This window comes from Dasypus novemcinctus, chromosome 1 (assembly GCF_030445035.2).
Source record: "Dasypus novemcinctus isolate mDasNov1 chromosome 1, mDasNov1.1.hap2, whole genome shotgun sequence".
NCBI lineage: Eukaryota > Metazoa > Chordata > Mammalia > Cingulata > Dasypodidae > Dasypus > Dasypus novemcinctus.
This window is the reverse complement of record NC_080673.1, coordinates 166,779,527-166,802,310: the sequence shown is the minus strand read 5'-3', so window position 1 is coordinate 166,802,310 and position 22,784 is coordinate 166,779,527. Positions and strand designations below refer to the sequence as shown.

The window sequence follows — 22,784 nt, the reverse complement described above, 5'->3', positions numbered from 1 at the left end:
TATAGACACATGTATCATTTTGGTGAGTCTTATGGGATCATATTATACATGTTCTACAACTTATTTTTGTAAAATAAATGTAAGGCTCGTAGACCTTTCCAGTATAAAAAAACTCTACTTCATTGTTTTTAATGACCACATAAATACTCCCAAACATGAAGGCACAATTTAAGAATTCCTCTGCTAAAAAATACTTAGGTTCTTTCCAATGTTTTTGCTAATATAATGATGCAATAAACATCTTTGTGCCCATATTTCTGTAGGACAGGATCTTAAAAATGAAATTTCTAGGTCCAAGTACATGCACAAAAAAGCTTTACCAATTTTAAGTCCATCAATAGGATAAAGTACATATTAATTATACATAATTACATAGATTACTATTACTAGTACAGTAATATATGGATATAATCAATTTTAAAAATTTTGCCACAATTTCAGGTCCCTAAAATATATCTCATGTCTTTATTTCCTAATTCTAATGAGGAGGAACATTTTAAAAATGTTTACTGGCATTGATCCTTCTTCTTTTTCAAATTCTTTTTGACTTATTGGTTTTAGGGGTACTCAATGACTCTTCCTACTTTTAAGATGGACAATTTTTTAATATGTTATTTGCTCCCACTTCCTTCAAGGTGACTCCAAAAACCAATTTAATAAGGACCTATTTTTACATATTTCTATTTAGATATTTATCTAAAACTGTTAGCTGAAGAGTTCATAAAATTGCAAACCAAAGAAAAAAATAATAGATATAAAATCCCAAGATAGCAACTGAAAATAATACCCAGTGATAATATGAACTATTTGGGAGTATTTTTATTTTCATTAATGTTTTATCATATTGATTTTTTCCAGAGTCATGCTTAAAGAGTAAGAATAAACCCTGGATTATCTTCTGACAATTCTACTTCTGCTCTTTTATTTTGGAGATATTTTTTACTGCCATAATGTTTGAGGACTCACATAAGGGAAAAGGAAACATGTCTTTCAAGCTACTAAAGATTTAAGGGGGAAAATGGTTGTAAGTGTAAGTTCATTCTAATTCCATTTACTAAAGACAATACCTGGTTTGGGACATATTCCTTTAAGGAGCTATATAGTCTATGTTTTTTAAGGAAGGTATTTTACAAATATCTGGGGGTGACAAAAATTCCCAAATATAGTAAAACATCAAGACAGATTTCAAGATTATAAAAGTAATTTTCATATGGGTTAGCTATTTTTGTAACAATGCAAAATATTTTTTAAACTCTTTTAAAATAAAATGCTTGAGAGAATCAGTCATGAATTTTCTAAGCAAATAATTCAGTCATAGCTTAGATTAATACACAATAATTCTCACATTAATTTGGAATGGAATTATATTACATGATTTTACCTAAAATGGCCTGAGTTTTTTTCTTGCTTTAACAATGGCTAGCATTATCTTACCAGTAGGTAAATGTGACAGAGCCAGGAAAAAAATGTTGAAGAACACAAAATACTAAGAAAGATATAAACAAAAGACAAAATCCTGAAGACTTGTTAAAAATTAAGCACAAGTAAGTAAAACGGTAAATCTCTTCAGTCTTTAAGAGACAGAAGAGTTAAAAAAGCTAAGGGGAAAAAAAAAAAAAGCCAACAGTCTCCAAAAACCTTTCGGAAATAGGTAAAACCCTAAGGAAAACACTATTCCCAAAAGAGGCAACAGCAAATTAACAAACATAAAAAACAACAAACTAAGTCATCCTATAAATATAAATTAAAATGTGAATTTTCACCTAAAAACAAAAGTAAAAAAGCACAGTAAAAGTTTAGTCATACATTGCTAGCCCTATAGTAAACTTCCACAACCCTTCTGGAATGTAATTCAACAATAATATGTATAAAGAATTTTAAAATGTTCATATCAATGATATGTTACCTGAGATTTGCTTCCAATTAATCCAACAGAGAAGGGAAAAGGAGAAGAGGTGGTGGAAAAAGGGGCAAATTTTCCTTACAGAAGAATCCCAAATACTATATATAGATATTCCCTCCCTCCAGGAAGTGAAGCCTAATCTTCCCCACACCCTTGAGTATGGGTTGGACTTAGTGGCTCCTTTCCAAAGAACAGAATACAAAAGGAAAGCTAACATTAGAGTGGAGAAACTTAGCAAACATAACCTTAACCAAATGATTAAGGCAAACATAATCAGTCAACATCAGTCATGTTGCCATCATGTAACCTATAACCCCTGATATGATATGATGAGAAGGGCACTTCACCTAAGTGGACCTCTTCAACAAAATTCATTAACCCCAGTCTAACCATGAGAAACCATCAGACAAACTAACCCAAATTGAGGGGCATTCTATAAAGTATCTGATCAGTACTCCACAAAACTGCAATGAAACTGAAAATGTCACAGATCAGAGGAGACTCAGGAGGCATGATGACTAAATGTAATGTGTTATTTTAGATGAGATCCTGAAGCAGAAAAAGGACATGGGTGGAAAATAGTGAAATAAAGTCTGGAGTTTGGGGAAGCAGACTTGGCCCAGTGGTTAGGGCGACCGTCTACCACATGGGAGGTCCGCGGTTCAAACCCCAGGCCTCCTTGACCCGTGTGAAGCTGGCCCATGCGCAGTGCTGATGCGCGCAAGGAGTGCTGTGCCACGCAGGGGTGTCCCCTGCATAGGGGAGCCCCACACGCAAGGAGTGTGCCCCGTAAGGAGAGCCGCCCAGCGTGAAAGAAAGTGCAGCCAGCCCAGGAACGGTGCCGCACACACAGAGAGCTGACACAAGATGACACAACAAAAAGAAACACAGATTCCTGAGCCGCTGAGAACAACAGAAGCGGACAAAGAACACACAGCAAATAGACACAGAGAACAGACAACCGGGGTGGGGGGGGGAGGGAAGGGCAGATAAATAAATAAATAAACAAACAAACAAATAAATAAATCTTAAAAAAAAAAGTCTGGAGTTTAGTTATTAGTAATATACCAGTGTTGGCTTCTTAGTTTTAGCAAATGCAACATTGCAATGAATGTAAGATATAACATTTGGGGAAGATGGGTGAAGGGTATATAGGAACTCTGTTATCTTTGAAATTTTCTGTAAATCTATAATTATTACAAAATAAAAATGTTTATCACAAAAAGAATGGAGGCAGTGGACTTGGCCCAGTGGTTAGGGCGTCTGTCTACTAGTGGTTAGGGCGTCTGTCTACTACATGGGAGGTCTGCGGTTCAAACCCCAGACCTCCTCCACCCATGTGGAGCTGGCCCATGCGCAGTGCTGATGCGCGCAAGGACTGCCATGCCACGCAGGGGTGTCCCCTGTGTAGGGGAGCCCCACGCGCAAGGAGTGCGCCTGTGAGGAGAGCCGCCCAGCGCGAAAGAGAGTGCAGCCTGCCCAGGAATGGCGCCCCCCACACTTCCTGTGCTGCTGACGACAACAGAAACGGACAAAGAAACAAGATGCAGCAAAATAGACACAGAGAACAGACAACCGGGGGAGGGGTGGGAATTAAATAAATAAATAAATCTTAAAAAAAAAAAAAAGAATGGGAATAAAATGAAATGACTGGTCAGGTGTTAAAAATTATTAAAATTGGATCATGAATATCTGGGGGTTGATTATAAGAGTCTATTACTTTTTAAAGTGTGTATTTAAAAATTCTATGGTAAAAATGTTTTTAAAATGCTTTATCCTTAAGAATTATATTACTATCAATTTGTACTAAGGAAATACCTGAATTGTGGATTACTAAAAATCCAGAAAATTATAAAAACTCAAATGTGCAGTAATAGTTAGCAAATAGATAGTTATGGTACATTCAAACAATGGAACATCATACTACATAATAACATTGGCGTAGCCAGCAAAACTAATCTCTTGCTAATGGTATCTCTGGAATACTTTTGGCTTGTTCTGATATGCTATCCTGTTGAAGACACAGGAAAGGGACATCCCTGAAAGGAATGAATATTCCCAGTCCTAATCCCTAGGGAAACTGGCCTTAGAAGGCAAGGTAAGGGACCATGAAAGGGAAGAGGGATGGTCTCTGGACTCAGAGTCTATGTGTGACAGAATAGGTAGAGTCTCTGCGTATGCCTAAAGGGCTCCAATCACACATTTTTTAATCAGTCATTTATGAGAACTAAACAACTAGGCAACAAAAATTAACAAATGACCATATAGTAGAACCCAGCAAAGAAGACCAAACATGTCCTCTTCCTGCTAGATCTCAGAATGAAAAATTTTTATATAATTTAGGTATAAACAGATTTTCTCATAATCAGTATCTTTCCTAAACTATGAGTGAATATTTATTACAACTGAATTTTAAAGTGAATTGTTTTTATAACCATGAAAACTGAACTATTAGCTGTATAATACAGTCTGTGTCTTTATTTACAAACTGGCATGCATGTTAAAATTCATTTTGAAAGCACAGCATTAAAAAAAAAAAAGGCAGGAAGGAATCATATATTAACCAAGAGTTTATTTGTGTTCATGAAAAACAGCATGATAGGAAACTGAGTTGAGGGATTAGAAAAATTACAGGAAAGTAGGGTTATATAGGTGATTCTAGGAAAGTCTTTCCAAAATGAAAAAAAGAAAATGGTTGTTACTGACATTTAACTTGGCCTAATTGAGTAATAATAGGTAATATACTATTAATTCCACAATTACCTGCTGTTCTTTTGAAACTTTTTGGTCTTTCCCTTCTTACAATTCTAAGAGGCTTATAATTAATATATATTAATATAAATTAGAAATTTTTGTTCATACAGGCAAGCACTCAATTTTTTTACATTTTATGACTTGGCATCTATGACCACTGGTTCTCAGGCTCCCTTGTGTCCCAGACATAATGTGAAAACATGACTTGGAAAGTTCTTTTCCCTCCCTTGTCTTTTAAAACAAATCCTCCCTGGGACCCACATCAAAATAGAATAGTGCAACCTGACTTTCAAGGTGTACATCTTAGTTCCATCTGTATATAAAAAAAGGAAAAATTTAAAAAGCAGTCAGTTTTCCAGGACCCAGAATTAGTGTAACTTGATTTTTTTCACTTTTCTCAAAATGCCTGGCTAAAAGGGAATGCTTAAGTTAATATGCTGTGGAGCATTAAGCAATTAAGATCAAATGTTTTATTTTCTTTAATAATGACGGTGAAATTATCACACACTGATATAAGCTATGGGTGGGAGTTGTTCCTCTCTTCGTAGATAACCTAAATTGTGTGTGTCCAACAGTGAGAGCTGCAGCCCTGCCCTTGGTAACCATGGCAACAACTCTAGTCCCGGAAGAACAATTAAGCAATGTAAACTCTATAAACTTTAAATATTCAGGGAAAATGCAAACCAGATGTGTTAAAAGCTTACATGGGATGTATGAAGTTCATGCTAAAAGCTTACCTGGAATTTATAAAGTTCATGCTAAAAGCTTACCTAGAATGTGGGGGATATATGTTAATTCAAATTTACTGAGCACTAAAACAAAGGACTATTTAATATTTAACTCTTCCTCTGTATAAAAAGAACTCAAAAATCTTATCTGGAGCTTCGCTTTTGAACAGAAAGGTCCCAAGCCCGGCCGGTTGTAAATAAATTCTTTTCCTTTCCAAAAATCATTACTGAGTTCTGGCCTTTCCATACGCAAATAATTGAACCTCTCTCGACATCTACAACAACACAATATTCAAGTTTTTGAAATAGGATATGAAAATCAGCAAAGCAAATACACATATTTTTTAAAGTATTGGGGTTCCTCAAAAAGGTGAACACAGAATTACCATATGACCCTGCAGTGCCACTTCTAGGTATATACCCCAAAGCAGGGGCTCAAACAAACACTTGTATAACAATGTTACTGACAGCATTATTCACAAATGCTGAAGGGTGGAAACAACCTAAATATACATCAAAAGATGAATGGATAAATTAAATGTGGTATAGACACACAGTGGAATTATTATTCAGCAAGGTAAAGGAATGAAGTTTCTACAACAAGAATGAATCTTAAAAATATTATGATAATTGAAATAAGCCAGTAATATAAGGGCAAATATAGTATGATTCCACTTACACTTTACCTACAATAAACAAATTCATAGGGATCAGGAGTTAAGGGAACAATGGAATTGATGCTTAATGGGCACCGAGTTTCTGTCTACGGTGATGAAAAGTTTTTAATAATGGATGGTGGTGATGGTAGTACATTATAAATGTAATTAATGCCACTGAATTGTACACTTAAAAAATGGTGAAAATGGCAAATTTTATGTTAGATGTCATTACAATAAAAATTAAAAATTAAAAAAATTTTAAGTATATGACTACACATAAATACAAAATCACATGAAAAGTTTAAGGAAAGTATACTACTATTTTAACATAGGTTATCTCTGGGTGGCAAGATTTTACTTTTTACTTTGTACTTTATTTTGCAAATATCATACAATGATCATTAACTCTTGTAAACAGGAAATAAGTTTGGATGCAGTAGTTAAATCCAGGAAAGCTATCTCAGGTTCCTCAAAAAATAAACAGCAAAAACAAACAAAACTTTAAAAGATAGAAGGGGAATTGTAAAGGATTAAAAACAATTTAAGGGAAGCAGAGTTGGCCCAGTGGTTAGGGCGTCCGTCTACCACATGGGAGGTCCACGGTTCAAACCCCAGGCCTCCTTGACCTGTGTGGAGCCGGCCCATGCGCAGTACTGATGCACGCAAGGAGTGCCATGCCATGCAGGGATGTCCCCCGTGTAGGGGAGCCCCACGTGCAAGGAGTGTGCCCTGTAAGGAGAGCCACCCAGCGCGAAAGAAAGTGCAGCCTGCCCAAGAATGGCGCCACACACACGGAGAGCTGACACAGCAAGATGACGCAACAACAACAAAAAAGAACACAGATTCCCGGTGCCGCTGATAAGGACAGAAGCAGTCACAGAAGAACATACAGCGAATGGACACAGAGAGCAGACAACTGGAGGGGTGGGGAGCGGAGAGAAGTAAAAAATAAATCTTAAAAAAAAAAATTTAAGAGGTACTATTAACCAATATATTGTGTACTACTGTATGCTTCAAAAAAAGTTTATATGTATCCAGAGCCAGAAGAACATGGAACAGCATCAAGGGAAGAGTGGGAAGAGGAAGCTGATAAATTACAGTAAAGAACTGTAAATTATTTCCTTTTTGGGCAGGACCAGTGCCCATACCCCACTCTCACAGCAGACCATCATGGGATGCCATCCTTGGCTAGCTCACAGGTGACAGAAAGGGACACAAAAATCCTCTTCCCCAAAACTAGGAGTGGGCACGGCCAATCACTTATCATGGTTTTTGATTAGTGAATTCAGATTGCTGGTGGTCCAGCTCTGAGGGCAGCTACAACCTGTCTTCCCAGAAAGGGGCAGAGGTGGTGGAGATTAAAAGACATAGCACAAGGTGAAGATGATCAACCACCACACCAGAGAGTCAAGATTGCCTACAACTGCAGGCAGAGGAATTGCATCCATCATTCATGTGGAATCTACACGCTCTCTTGATCTAGAGCTGGAGAGGGCATCACCATACCAGGGTCCACAGAATGAAGGAATAAAATATGGACTAGAGTGGACTTACTGTTATTCTACGACAAAACTATTGTTACGAGTAATAGAAGAAATTCTAGCATCGAGGTGGAGAAAGTGGCTACAGTTGCTGAGGGCAGGGAGAGGATAGAAAAGATGTGATGTGGGGGCATTTTTGGGATTTTGAGTTGTTCTAAATGATATTTCAGGGTCAGATGCTGGACTTTACATATCCTGCCATAACCCACTGAATGTACTGGGGTAGAGCATGAACTACAGAGTAAACTATTATCTATGTAGTGCAGCAGTGCCCCAAAATGTGATGAGTGTGCCTCAATGATGGGGGAGATGGTTGGGGTGGGAGGAGCGGGATGGGGAGGTGGTGGGTATACGGGAACCTCTTATATTTTTAAATGTAACATTTTATTGTGATGTATATATCTTCAAAAAAATACAATTTACAAAAATGATGAGGTGGGGAGGTGGGGAGTGGGTTATATGGGAAACTCTTGTTTTTTTATGTTTTTTTAATGTAATATTCCTTGTGATCTATTAACTTTAATAAAAACTTTAAAAATTTAAAAAATAAAAAAAAAAATAAAGACACAGCACACCCTCAGCATTGCAGAAGACAGCTGAAGGGCTGCATCTCCTAGGCAGGCCAGGAAAGTATAGCTTTGGGGAGCCATTGGAGAAGCTCTCGGTGCCCTTTCTGTTTCCACCCTCAGGACACTTTGGAGCCATTCTGCACACCCTTCGTGGGTTCCTAGCACCGATTCAGCTAGGAAAGGCAAGCTTTGAAAAGTACTCTCCAGTATCCCCCTCTTCCCAGAATTTGCCCTTCAGGCAAAAACAGTTTGAGATACTTAAAGGAATGCAAGAAACTATACAGGCAGACAGTATGCAGCAAAGGTTTGCTGACTTCAACAAACACCTAGGGAAGGGGGTTGGTCTCCTGGGAAAAAGAGGGGAAAACCAAATTCCTATGAACGAGAGAACTCCAAAACAACTAACAAGCAAAAACCCAGGATAAGACAGAGGCCCAGAAAGACAGGGCAAACCCTGTGCAATGCATTCACATCGGGCAGACCTTCCTGATAAGTGGGCTGAAGCACAAGAGACTCTTTGCCTATCACCAGCTCGTTACAAAACTAAGAAACAGACATTTTAGGGAATATTTCCCAGAATTAACATGTTAAAACATTAAAATGTACGGTGTGCAACAAAAGGGTACAAAACAGAGACTGAAAATAACGATCCATCTAATGGAAGATTCAAGGCAATGGCAATCAAAATTCCAACAACCTTCTTTGCAGAAATGAAAAGCCAATCATCAAATTTATATGGAAGGGTAAGAGACCTCAAATAGGTAAAGCCATCTTGTAAAAGAAAAGTTGGAGGACTCACACTTCCTGATCTTAAAGCTAATTACAAAGCCACAGCAATCAAAACACGATGGTACTATCACAACGAAAGATGTATAGATGAATGGAATTGAATTGAGAGCTCAAAAATCAATGCTCCGATTTATGGCCAACTGATTTTTTTCCAATCCAATTTTTAAAAAATAATTTGTTAGAGAAATTTTAATTTTTTTATTAGAAACAATCATGCATATGTGCAGAATCCCCATACATCACCCTTCCACCAATACCTGACATTGTTTTGAAACATTTGTTACAGATTATAAAACAATTTGATCAGACTATTATCTCTATGGTCCATAGCATACAATTGGTATAGGTATATTTTTTCCATATATCCCTTACGATTAACACTATGTACTAGTATTGCACATTTGTTATGGTTTATGAGAGAAATTTGTATTGTTACCCACAGACCATCTTCCCATGGCCAACTGATTTTTGACAAGGGTGCAAAACTACTCAATTGGGTAAAAATAGTCTCTTCAATAAATGGTGCTGGGAAAACTGGATTCCATTTGCAAAAATAAGGAGGACCCATACACTACAACATATACCAAAATCTACTCTAAATGGACCAAAGACCTTAATATAAGAGCTAGAACTATCAACCCCCTAGAACAAAACATAGGGAAACTCTTTAGAACCTTGTGTTAGGTAATGGCTTCTTGAACTTTATACCCAAGTACAAGCAAGAAAAGAAAAAAATAGATACCTGGGACCTCATTAAATTTAAAACTTTTGAGCCTTATAGGATTTTATCATGATAGTAAAACAACTCCTCCATAATGGCAGATAATATTTGGAAACCACATTCCTGATAAAGTTTTACTATCCAGAATATATAAAGAAATCCTTCAACTTAACAACAAAAAGAAAAATAGCCCAATTTTTAAAATGGGCAAAAGACATGTATAGATATCTCTCCAAAGAAGATATACAAATGACCAGAAAGCACGAGAAAAGATGCTTAACATCATTAGCCATCAGGGAAATGCAAATCAAAACCACAATGAAATACCATTTCAAACCCATTAGAATGGTTGCTATTAAAAAACAGAAAATAACAATGTTGGAGAGGATGTGGAGAAATAGGAACACTCATTCATTGCTGGAAGCAATGCAGAATTATGCAGCCTCTGTGAAGACAGTTTGGCAGTTCCTCACTAAGCTAAGTACAAGACTCCCACATGACCCAGCAATCCCACTATGAGGTATATACCCAAAAGATTTGAAACAGGGACTTGAACAGGTATTTTCACACTGATGTTTACAGCAGCATTACTCACAACTGTCAAAAGATGGTAGCAACCCCAGCATCAATCAACCAATGAATGGATAAACAAAATGTGATTGATACGTACAATGGGGTATTATTCAGCATAAAAGGGAATGAAGTCCTGATAGATGTGACAACATGATAAACCTTGGAAACATTACGTTGAATGAAATAAGCCAGGCACAAAAGGACAAATATTTTAAGATCTCAATGATTTGAAACAATTAGACAAGCAAACTCAGAGTCAGAATCTAGAAGATGGGTTACCAGGGGATAGGGTTGGGAAGTTAAGACTTAAAATGTTCAGGGTTCCTATATGAAATGACAGATGGTGGTGATGATAGCACAACATTGTAAATGCAATTAGCACTGAAATATATATCTGAATATGATCAAAAGGGGAAATGTTAGATTATACATAGCATCAATAAATTTTTTTTAATGTCCATGGACCTATAGGACATAAACAGTGAAACTTAAGTTACACCATGGCCTTTAATTAATAGTACAATTATGGGGGAACAGATGTAGCTCAAGTGGTTGAGCACCTGCTCCCCATGTACAAGGTCCTGGGTTTCATCCCAGGTGTCTCCTAAAAACAAAACAAACAAACAAATAAACCAACTCTCATTGGGAAGCGGATGTAGCTCAGTGATTGGGTGCCTACTTCCCATGTATGAGATCCTTGGTTCAAAAAGTATCTTCAAAAAAAAAAGTGTGTGCTATCATCAGTTGCAACAAATGTTCCACACCAATGCAAGGTGGTGTTGGTGAGGTGGTATACAGGAATCCGGTATTTTATACATGATTGTTCTGTAAACACAACTTCTCTAATAAAGAAAAAAATAAAATTTAAGAGCTATCAATCAAATGCCACATATGGACCCTGTTTGATTCAAACAAACTTAGTGAAAGGACATTTATAGGACAATCAGTGAACTCTGAATACAGACCACATTGATGACACTTAGAAATTTTTTAAAACATAATGTTAATTATCACACTGAAAAGAGTCCTTATCTCTTAGAGATTCTACTAAGTATAAATAAAGTGATATAATGCCTGAGATCTAGTTGAAAGCAATCCTGCAAGTAGAGAAATATAGCTGAAATAAGAGAAATGCATGTTGAATAATTGTTAAAGCTGGGTGATGGGTACGTAGGGATTAATTATAATATTCTTTTAGAATTACACATTTCAAACATACAGAAAAGTTTATTAAAAATATATAGAAAAAGCAAAAAACTCTTTCCTCTTTCCCCCACACCATGCAAACTTAAGGCTCTTCCTGAGAAGACAAGATTGCATTGAATCTGGAGATTCTCAACTTTGCTTCCTAAACTATGCCCAGGGACTTAAAAAAAAAAAAACCGATTTAAGGTCAAATGGTAAAAACTCTATTTCATGATGATAAGAAGGTGTTTATGATGAAATCAAATAGCCAGCAGAATATTTACAGTAATCAAAGATTCAAAAATTGTTTCAGTTATTAATAATAAAAAGTTAAAACCCACAGCAAGGGTAAAATACAAAGTAACCACTTAGAATGCATACAATTTGTTTTTATAAGACAGAATATGGAGATACGAGTCAATAAATGGGGGAACTCAGAAGCAGCTTTCTATACATATTTATCTCTAAAAAGCATCAATCCTCTTTTAAAAAGCTCCTTATAGTTATTAAACTAAGAAAGTATAACCTATATTCAAAACTGCTGAGACTGCAGTGAGCCTACATTTCAGTTTGTTCCTCTCTATTCTTAACCTTATTCCCAATTATTTCACAGAGGAAATCACTCACCTCTAAAAATATTTTTTCCCTAGAAATATCTTTCTGACGCCAAGCCTCATACCCCAGAGGTTTTAACCCAGTAGCTAATTAGAAAAATGATCAACCAAATGTGCAGAGATATTGCAAAATATTAAAGATATTTTTCATATTAAACAGGAAGAACAAAGTATTTGTCTACCAATTATACTAAGACATTACTATACTACAAACACTATTATAATAATTAGTTGGGATGAATTACCCACATCTCAATGTAATGAGATGTTCAAACCCACATATATACAATACTTTTTACAATATATCCAAAATCAATTGCTTTATTCCTTTATCAGAAATGTCTCATACATAGCCATACCTAAAAATAGGTCAATTTGCCTACATTAATTCCAGCTTTATTCCAACTGTTTTCACATCCCAACAACAGTTATAACAGAGTCAAAGCAGGAAAATTACCCATTTTTAAAATAATAGAAATAAGTTCAGAAGAATCTAGAACTACATAGCTCTAGTGACAGACTTTGGACAGGAAATTACATTGCAAAAAAAAAATTTTTTTTGGAGGTACAGGGGTTTGAACCCAGGACCTCATATATGCCAAGCAAGCACTGAACCACTGACCTACACCCACTCCCACACTGCAAATTCTTGATGGGATTCATTCAACATCAGCCAGTTATAACCAATCATACTAAGCATATTTTTTTTACTTTTATGAAGACAAATTTAGAGCCATAAAAATTAGAAAACTATCAAGTAACTTCCTCTTACTTTTTACTAATGACATACTTTCCACTTTCTTAAACTATATTTGCATCTCTGAAGGGAAGTGGGCAAGAAAAGGATATAAACAAATTTCTATCAGTCAAGTATTTGTTAAAAATTGTGCTAAAGCCTATGTCTGCGAAAAAGCTGAAAGAATCCCAAATATCACAATTCTCTGTGCTTAGAAATTAAAATTCCCTGAATTCTATCGTGCTCAACTTTTAAATCCAAATGAATGACCAAGCAATTAATAGTTACAAATTTCTTATGATTCTCTGTATGCTAATCCTACAGGATGACTCTATATTCTTCTCTATCTAGAAGTACCTATTTACAAAAATAAAGTACAATAAAAACTACCCCTAATGGGAAGCGGACTTGGCCCAATGGATAAGGCATCCACCTACCACATGGGAGGTCCATGGTTCATATCCTGGGCTTCCTTGACCCATGTGGAGCTGGCCCATGCACAGTGCTGATGCACACAAGGAATGCCGTGCCACGCAGGAGTGTCCCCCGAGTAGGGGAGCCCCACGCGCAAGGAGCGGACCCCGTAAGGAGAGCCGCCCCGCGCAAAAGGAAGTGCAGCCTACCCAAGAATGGCACCGCACACTCGGAGAGCTGACACAAGATGACACAACAAAAAGAAACACAGATTCCCCGTGCCGCTGATAAGGATAGAAGCGGTTACAGAAGAACACACAGCGAATGGACACAGAGAGCAGACAACTGGGGGGGAGGGGAGAGAAATTTAAAAAATAAATTAATTAAAAACAAAGCAAAACAAAAAACCTACCCCTAAAATTCTTTTTTTTTTTTTAAAGATTTATTTTTATTTATTTAATTCCCCTCCCCTCCCCCGGTTGTCTGTTTTCTGTGTCTTTTTGCTGCGTCTTGTTTCTTTGTCCGCTTCTGTTGTCGTCAGCGGCACGGGTGGGTGGTGTCATTCCTGGGCAGGCTGCACTTTCTCTCACGCTGGGCGGCTCTCCTTACGGGGTGCACTCCTTGCGCGTGGGGCTCCCCTACGCGGGGGACACCCCTGCGTGGCACGGCACTCCTTGCGCGCATCAGCACTGCGCATGGGCCAGCTCCACACGGGTCGAGGAGGCCCGGGGTTTGAACCGCAGACCTCCCATGTGGTAGACAGACGCCTTAACCACTGGGCCAAAGTCCGTTTCCCTACCCCTAAAATTCTTATCATAAAATAAATTTTTCACAAGACAAGAGAAAGCCTAGAGCCACCCATCCAGAAGCCCTACTTCTCAAAAGGAAGGGAAAAGAGCAGGCTGGAAAGTATGACAACAAAATCTGTTTCCACAGAGTGGGGTGGGAAAGTATAGAAATGACACAGTGTGGGGTGCCTGTGTAAGATATCACTATAAATCAGGATACATTAGAGGATGCCAATTCTTCATTTATTCATCTTTGCAACTTCACAATGGGTACTATTATAACTTTGGATATGAAATTGTCCCTGCCAGGTCATTTAAAGAAGAAGGAAATGAGGCCCAAAGAACTTCAGTGACTTACCCAAAGTCACACACCAATTCATAGGCAAAGATGGCATTCAAATCCATGTCTTTTGACTCTTCTCCTTTCCCTAAAATAATATACATAACAAGTCCTCAGAGAACTAAACAGGCAAAAGAATTCAGAGGAAGATACAGAAGGGAAAAAAGGCAGCCCTACATCCAAGAGCTTGTGCTCAAGTTATTAACTATAATAATAATAAACAAGTTACCTACCAGTATATAATTAACAGCCAAAAAAATGATGTGGACAAATGACTTCTGTGGTTACCCCTCTAGAGAAAGTTCAAAAATTGAAGAAAAGGAGAACTCCTTTACACCAAAACCTTTCTACGAAAAGTGTAAACCCTAAAGATCACCAAGAATTTCCTTAATTCCTCCATTTCTCTGCAGCACATAATTCTATTAAAGCCTATCCTCATTTCCAGGATGCCACCCCTTTTCCGGAAATTCTCCATTACTATTACCCTATTTTCCTATCTCATCATAGACATTATCTGTTCTTTCTTCAGTGATCCTTTTTTCCCTTGCTTATATTTTTAAACACACTCCAGGAATCACCTTAGGCAATAGTGAGCTATTCTGCAATAGCAGAAAGAATATCTTAGATATTAACTCAAGTTACAGCACTACTTAGAAATGGATAAATTACTTAGCCTCTCCATGACTTCAGCTTCTTTATCTATAAAATGGGGGTAATAACGGAAAACATTCTTTTTTTTTTAAGTCAAAGGGATACAGTTAATCTTTTAATTAATTTATTTTTAATGTTACACAAAATATTCATTTTAAAGGGCTGTTGGGAAGAGGATCAAGTGAGAGTACTTTATAAACTATAAAATGCAGTGGGCCGATTCAAGTCTAAAGTATCTTAAATCCTCAACCCAAAGGTCATCCCTGCATATTGCCCTGGAATATAGACTGTTTTGTTCTCCAGGGTCACAGCTATCGCTCTTCTGCATAAAAGGGAAAGGGAAGAAAATCTTCTATTCTGAATAATCTTGGTTCTTTCCCTACTAATTTTCTGTCCTTCCCTGGCAGTACCATCCTGCCCTACAATTCAAAAGAATCTCTCTGTACTTGTTAAGGTCCTGGGGTAAAATTTGTCATAAATAGTTAAGGACAGTTTTTCAATCAAATCATTGCTGTTTATATTCAATATCATAAAAAAACTTCATATTCTGAAAATGTTTTCTAAAATTTCTACTAAAAAATACTTATTAGTTATATTCTGAACTAGAAATAAAATTTTTAAACTCAGAAAAAAGGTTATAATTTTCATAAGTTATAAATAGAAAAGCTCAACATATAAAAAAATTCCATACTAAGTAATCACAAATCAAAGTCGATATAAGTTATTTATAAATGATAAGGAAGCAGTTTTCAACAGCTGTATTACAAAATAATGTGTTCTGAAATTATAAGGTATATCACAAGTAATTTTACTAGTTTGTGAATAATATTCAGCATTTAAAAAATTAGAAGGGAATCCAGGTTTTTTCCTTGACGTCTTCCCTCTCATTTACTTGCTTGCTTATATGAACATGATTTTTTGGCTGCAAAGCAACAGTCAAGCCTACTGCTTTCTGAACTCATGTAGCTCACATCCTCTTTCATCTATGCTACAGCCTAGATAACATATCTACACAAATGCACATAAACGCCATTCATCATGACAGGAAGAATGCTGAGAACCACTGTGGCAAAGAAAGGTTATTAATAAATGAAATTTGAGTGAACACCACAGATTTTTTTAAGTCTGTTCAAAATTTCAAGCTAATCAGTTTTTTCTATCTTTGCTACAAGTAGGAAAGCAACAAAATACACACTATGTAAAAAATAAACTTGGTTTATATTCAATATCATAAAAAAAAACTATGTTGTAAGATAAAACATGATAGCAGTCAGAATACTGACCACTAAGTCTGGTGTATATGCCATGAAGATGCTTACTGCATGCATTCCTCAACTTTATTTGAAGCTTCATTATTAGTTATTAAATTTTAATATCTCTGCATCTGTAATACTTGTCAATGAGTGCAGTCATGCATAAACCAGTTTCATTCTGTATTTTTACACAGCTGAAACTCATCTGTTTTGGCCCTACAGACAAAAAAAAAAAAAAAAACGAAGTGAAAACGCAATATGAAAATAAGCAAAGAAAAGGTAACTTTTTCCAAAACATGAGAACTGAAGTTTAAACAACATATAAGCTCCACTATAAACCTAAAAGAAAAATGGTTTTAGTTTAGAAAAATACACTTTTCCAAAGAATTGAATTTTTTTATTTTTAAAAGCAATACACATTATGGTTAAAAATTCAAATAAAGGAAAGTTTAAAAAATACTCTTTTCTCATCAGAGGTAACCTCTATTAACTTTCATATAAGCTTTCCAGTCATTTGCAAGTATGCATGTTGTAATAATACTTGATGAAATACTAAAATCCCTGAACTTAAAATCATTAAAATATCTTTAATATGACTTATTTTAAAATCAGACAGATTACTCAAATTATTCAGAGTTTGTGTTAAATATTTAAAGTTATCATTCATCACAATATTATTTATTATGGTAAAAAACTGGAATCTACATTCATGTAACAATCTATAAGAAGTGTTAAATGAACACTTAATATAAATCAGTTTATTTAAAATATAATATGCAGCCAGTTAAAATCACTTTTAGAAAGTGTCTAAGGAGAAGTGGATTTGGTTTAATGGATAAAGCGTCAACCTACCACTTGGGAGGTCCTGGGTTCAAACTCAGGGCCTCCTAACCTGTGTGATGAGCTGGCCCGCGCACAGTGTTAACATGAGCAAGGAGCCCCATGCGCAAGGAGTGTGCCCCGTAAGGAGAGCCATTCCGCGCAAAAAAAGTGCAGCCCGCCCAGAAGTGGCACCACACACATGGAGAGCTGACACAGCAAGATGATGCAACGAAGAGAGACACAGATTCCCAGTGCCGCTGACAAGAATACAAGTGGACACAGAAGAACACACAGTGAATGGACACAAGAGAGCAGATGGAGATATTGTTGTTATTGGCTTCTTATTTACTATCTTTTGCAACTGTTCAATAATAAATATATCTTACTTCAAAAATAAAAAAATAGAGGGGCATATTTTTCAGACAAATGGAAAACACAATTATCAAATTTATTTGGAAGGGCAAGGGCCCCCAAATAGGCAGAACATCTTAAAAAAGAAAATCAAAGTTAAAGACTTTTACTTCTGGACTTTAAATCATATTACATAGCTACAGTGGCAAAAACAGCATGACACTGGCATAAAGATAGACACATAGACCAATGGAACCAAACTGATGTTTCAGAAACAGACCCTTACATCTACAGTCAAATGATTTTTGACAAGGCTGCCAAACCTAGCCAGTGGGGTAAGACCAGTCTATTCAACAAATGGTGCTGCAGAACTGGATATCCACAGCCAAAAGAAAGAAAGAGGACCCTTATCTCATACCTTTATACAATAATTAACTCAAAATGGATCAAAAACCTAAATAGAAGCCAGAACCATAAAACTCCTAGAAGAAAACGTAGGGAAACATCTTCAATACCTGGTGGGAGGTGGTACATTCTTAAATCTTACACTGAAAGCATGAGCAACGAAAGAAAACATGGATGAATGGGATCTTCTCAAACTTAAAACACTGCTGTGATTCAAAGGACTTTGTCAAGAAGGTTAAAAAGGGAGCCCACTAGATGGGAGAAAATATTTGGAAACCACTTGTCCAATAAGGGGTTTGATTTCCATTCTATATAAAGAGATCATACAACTCAACAATAAAAGAGCAAGCAATCCAATATAAAAATGGGCAAAAGACTTAGACATTTCACCAAAGAGGAAATACAAATGGCCAAAAAGCAAATGAAAAGATGTTTAATATCACAAGCTATTAAGAAAATGCAAACCAAAAAGACAACGAGATATCACTGCACACCACACAGAATGCCATGTGACCCTGTAATACCAATACTGGGTATATACCCAGAAGAACTGATAACAGTGACAGGAATAGACATCTGCACACCTATGTTCATAGTGGTGTTATTCACAATCACCAAAAAAGATGGAAACAACCCAGGTGCCCATCAGCTGATGAATGGATAAGCAAACCGTGGTATATTCACACAATAATGCTATGCATCCATGACAACATGGATGAACCTGGAGACATTATGTTGAGTGAAGACAGCACCATTTGATTGCATTACAATACCGTTTGATTGCGTTACAATAAACTTAAAATGTAACTATAAATCAGTTTAAACCCATTCATAAAGAGGTAAGAAAAAGTAATTGCGCAAGAATAGCCAGAAATGGGAGCTGTAGACAGCAGGGGAAGTACAGAGACATAGAGAGATGATGGATTTTCTTGTTTGTTTGACTTTTATTATTATTAAAATAATGAAATGCTCTAATGATGATTGAGGCGATAAATGCAAAACTATGTGACTGTGCTGAATACCACTGATTGTGCACTTTGGATGAACTGTATGCTTTGTTGATATGTACCAATAAAATTGATTTGATTAAAAAAAAAGATGAGGCAGATCTAGATTTATTGAAATGGCAAGATGTTCACAGTAAGAAGAGTAGGTTTTAAAACGTTCTGCATTAAATAAAAATAAACAAAAAGAAAACAAAAAATTAAATAAAGTAAAACATTCTGTATTATATGATCCTACTAAAACATATGTGCATAGGAAAGGCAGCTTGTCCAGGAAAATATTAGCAGGGTCTCTCTCAAAAAGATTTGGGTTTTTCTATTCTGCAGCCTTTGGTACTTTTTTAATTTTTGCAATGAACATATATTACTTTTGTAATAATTTTTTAAAAACCTAATATAAGTCACAATGTTACCGAACAGTTGGGATTACTTGTCTGCAAAATCTTTACAAGACACACACTAATATCACTGTCATCACCAATTACAGACAATTTAATTTTGCTTCTTATATTGGTTTTTGTTTTAAGTTTTAAATAATTTACATGGAAAAAGAATTACAAATAGTTCATTTTAGCAATGTCCTGTTCTTCATAGATAGAGATTAAACTTGAGACTTCCATTTTTTTATTCTATCAATAAGCCTAAGTGGTCCTCCCTGCCCTCAAAGGCCTCCTAATCTAATAGGCTAGACAGTCACAGATAATTAAATATAGAAATGGGGCTTGATGGGAGATACACATGGCTGTTTACAAAAGTCAAGGGGGTGGGTAAGGAAAGCTCTGGAAAAGATCATGTGTGACACTTCAGTCTTCAGGTTAAAAGACTAGGAAAAAAGAAGGATAACCAGTATTTCTCTAGATGAAAGACCGCCAAAATCAATGTAACAGTTAAGATTAACGTTAAAACTCATCCAAAAAGGAGGCAGAGAGAAATATCTGAGGTTTATGATGATCCAAAAGTAGTCCAACAGTAAAACACCCAAATCAATGGAGAAAGCACAGGGAAAACTAAAAGAGCAGGTAGAAAGTGATAGGTAGGTTTTGGGTATAGGAAACAAAAGTAATGCACAAGGAGAAAATACTTTAAATCTATTTTAAAACCTAGTAGACTGAGTACATGAATCAACAAAGACGTGGGAATCTTTGTCGAACATTGTCATGCATCTTGAGGCAAAAAGGCCAAAAATGGACTTTATTAAGGACAGGCTGGAAATGGGACAAAAAACACCTTAGCCTTAACAAGAACATGGCCTATCATAACTAAAGTACTGTGTATGGTTATGAACAAAGGAGTTCAGAGGCAGTAAGGTATAGTGATTAAGGAAACAGTTTATGGTACAAATCCAAGTTCTGTCACTTCCTATGCCTCAGTTCCATCATTTGTAAAATGAGAATATCTACATCTCAGAGTTGTTCTGTCATTAAATGACAATGAGTTAATAATTCAAAAATTAGGGTCAAAAAGTACATATCAGCAAAACTTTAAATTTTGATATTTGAGAAATACTATTAGGTGAAAAATCAGGTTACAGAAAAGCATATGTGGTATGATACCATTTTATATAAAATATATAACTGCAAACAAAGTCTGGTAGTATATAAATCACTGTCAATATTTGGGTGATCTCTGGGTGGCAGGATTCTTATTTTCTTCTGCTTTTATCTGAATTTTCTCCAATGATCACAAATTATTTCATGCAAGCAAAAATATTCAGTTATAGGTCGGCATTAAAGGGGGAAAACCTAAAAAGACAAACCTCAAGAAACAATTCCTTTAACCACATCAGCAGTATTCCAACTGTGGTTTTATGAAAAAAAGGTCAGAACGGCATACACAAGAGGAAGAAATTAAACAAAGAAGTCCAGAAAGTCATACTTTAAAGAACTAGTCTAAATCATAAGAGTTCTTCCTGGATTCGTTTAGTGACAGTTATCAAACACTTGTTTTTCTTCCTAGTCTTTACAACAGAAACACCTCGACTAATGAGTTCTCTGGGAAAAGTGTTCTTTTTTTTTTTTAAACCAAGATAGGACACAAAGGAAGTTTGGCCTTCTGGTGTTCTTTTAATGCTGTCAAGTGGCGAGGATGGTGGCAGAGCTCCGGAGCAGTTTATACAAGAATCTGCGTGGCTAGTCACCTGAAGTGGAAAGGAACACAAGTTTTCTGCAACCTCCTCAGTCCTGGGCAGCAAGAACCTAAGCGTCTAAGACTAGAACACCTGGTAGGCCTTTGGCCTTTCAAATTATTGTTTTTACAGTTGTAAACGGCTTCTGACAATAAAACACAAAACCTGTAAGGTCTCCTCTACAAATAGTTATTACGTACGTAAAGCTCATCCGACCCTCTGTACAGCAAAGCCAAGACATTCTATTCTCACTGCTCATATTCACGAATTTGCAAACTGAAGCAACTGAAAACAAATTCCAACTCTCGTCAGCTAACAAATATATTGGTTAACATCGTAAAACACATATAAAAAGTCACTTTGGAAAAATCTTGGGCTTTAAACAGCAATATGGGACTTCAGGTACAGTTAAGCAGTTTATCGCACATTTATCTACACCAGTAAGCAAGCGTGCAACCTCTACGTTCAGCCCTGGTTCCACTCACGGAACAAACGAAACAAAAAAGTGAATCCTTTATATTCACACCACAATAGGGGCTAAAAAAGCTCCCTCTTTCAGGATGGACGCTTTCTTGTTACCATCAATCACAACAAAACACGCATCCTAGTGACTTCATCATATCGAGAAAGGGCTGAGAATCAGGACGTAAATGTTACAGAGTGGATTTCAGGGTTTGGGAATATTTTTCGTCCAGTTTCGACTCTCCCTTCTCTTCTTTTTACTCCATTATAAACCTCCCCCCAAGCTATCTTGCGCTGAAAATAAAAACCACCCATGGCTACCATCGACTTTCCTGCCAAGCCCCGACTCTGGCTTCCTGCAGAGAAAGCCAAAATTGCAAGCTCTGCCTCATTTTTCGCCAAAAGACGCACACTCGGCAACACCGGGCTTCTCCGGGTGCAGAACCGCCCGGCCGAGGAACCACCGAGCCAGAGAAGCAGTCACCTTCTGCTGCAGCAGCCGCAGTACTCGGGAGCCTGAGGAACCAGCCCCCGAGGAAAAGCCGGGGTAGGGAGGAAGGTGGGCTGGTAAACCGCGGTGTGAGAGGGGGAGACACTCACCCGCCCAGACAACCGACGGGGCGGGGAGGTTGGGAGCCAGGACCAAGGCTCGGCAGAAGGACCGCTACGCGCCTCCGCCGTTCCCGAAGCCGCTGCCGCTGCTTCTCGGCGCTGCCGGCTTCCTCCCCCTCCTCTGTTTTGATTCGACTGACCACGTCACTCCTAGCCACGAGACCCGGATCTTCCCTCTCCCGCGGGCGACAGCGCTACAGATCGCAGCGGCTCCAGATCGCAGCGGCTCCAGACCCACTCAGCCCTTCTGCCGAGCATGCGCGAGCCCCGCGCCTGCCCACTGGGTCCGGGAGGCGGGGCCAGCGGGAGCTGCTTCGGCACTCGCGGCACGCTGTACGTAGGGGCACAGAGCACTGGGGTTTTAGTTCCGGGAGTGAAGGGGTGGGGCCGAGGACTGTGAGGGCAGGAGGGTGAGGCGCGCGTAAGTTGAACCGGTCCGCGTAAGTATCCTCTGTTTCGTCTAGGTGGACAATGTCTTTTGACGTGCGTCTCGCTGTGCCTTATCTGATGGCTTTCCTTGACTGTACTCTTCAAAGTGAAATGCCGGGGTGAATGTGGAGGCGGGCACCAACTGATGTCTGCTGAGACAGGGTATCTCTGTAGAGATTGTGTTCTTGATCAGTCAGGCTCAGTTGACAATTGGCTATCGGACATTTATCTGTGCCCAAAAGTGGATCGCTGCGGCTGCTATTGATCCCACTTACTTTCCCTAATATTTTTGCACTTGGAAAGCTGGCTAAATTTAAACTAGAGTATTAATGGGAAGGTGTACCAAAGATGACTTG

General features: G+C 37.4%; 1 protein-coding gene across 2 annotated transcripts in view; it reads right to left on the bottom strand.

Moving 5' to 3' along the window:
• The window catches only part of SMIM14 (small integral membrane protein 14), a 104,750-nt gene extending 82,414 nt beyond the window's left edge, over positions 1 to 22,336 (bottom strand). Inside the window, exon 1 of one of the 2 annotated variants that reach the window (XM_004475461.5) lies at positions 21,988 to 22,336. The gene's annotated coding sequence lies outside the window, so the exon portion shown is untranslated. Of the gene's footprint in view, positions 1 to 21,871 lie in introns of both variants that reach the window. The other variant, XM_004475462.5, reaches the window with a different exon arrangement.
• Between the last annotated feature and the right edge of the window lie 448 nt (positions 22,337 to 22,784).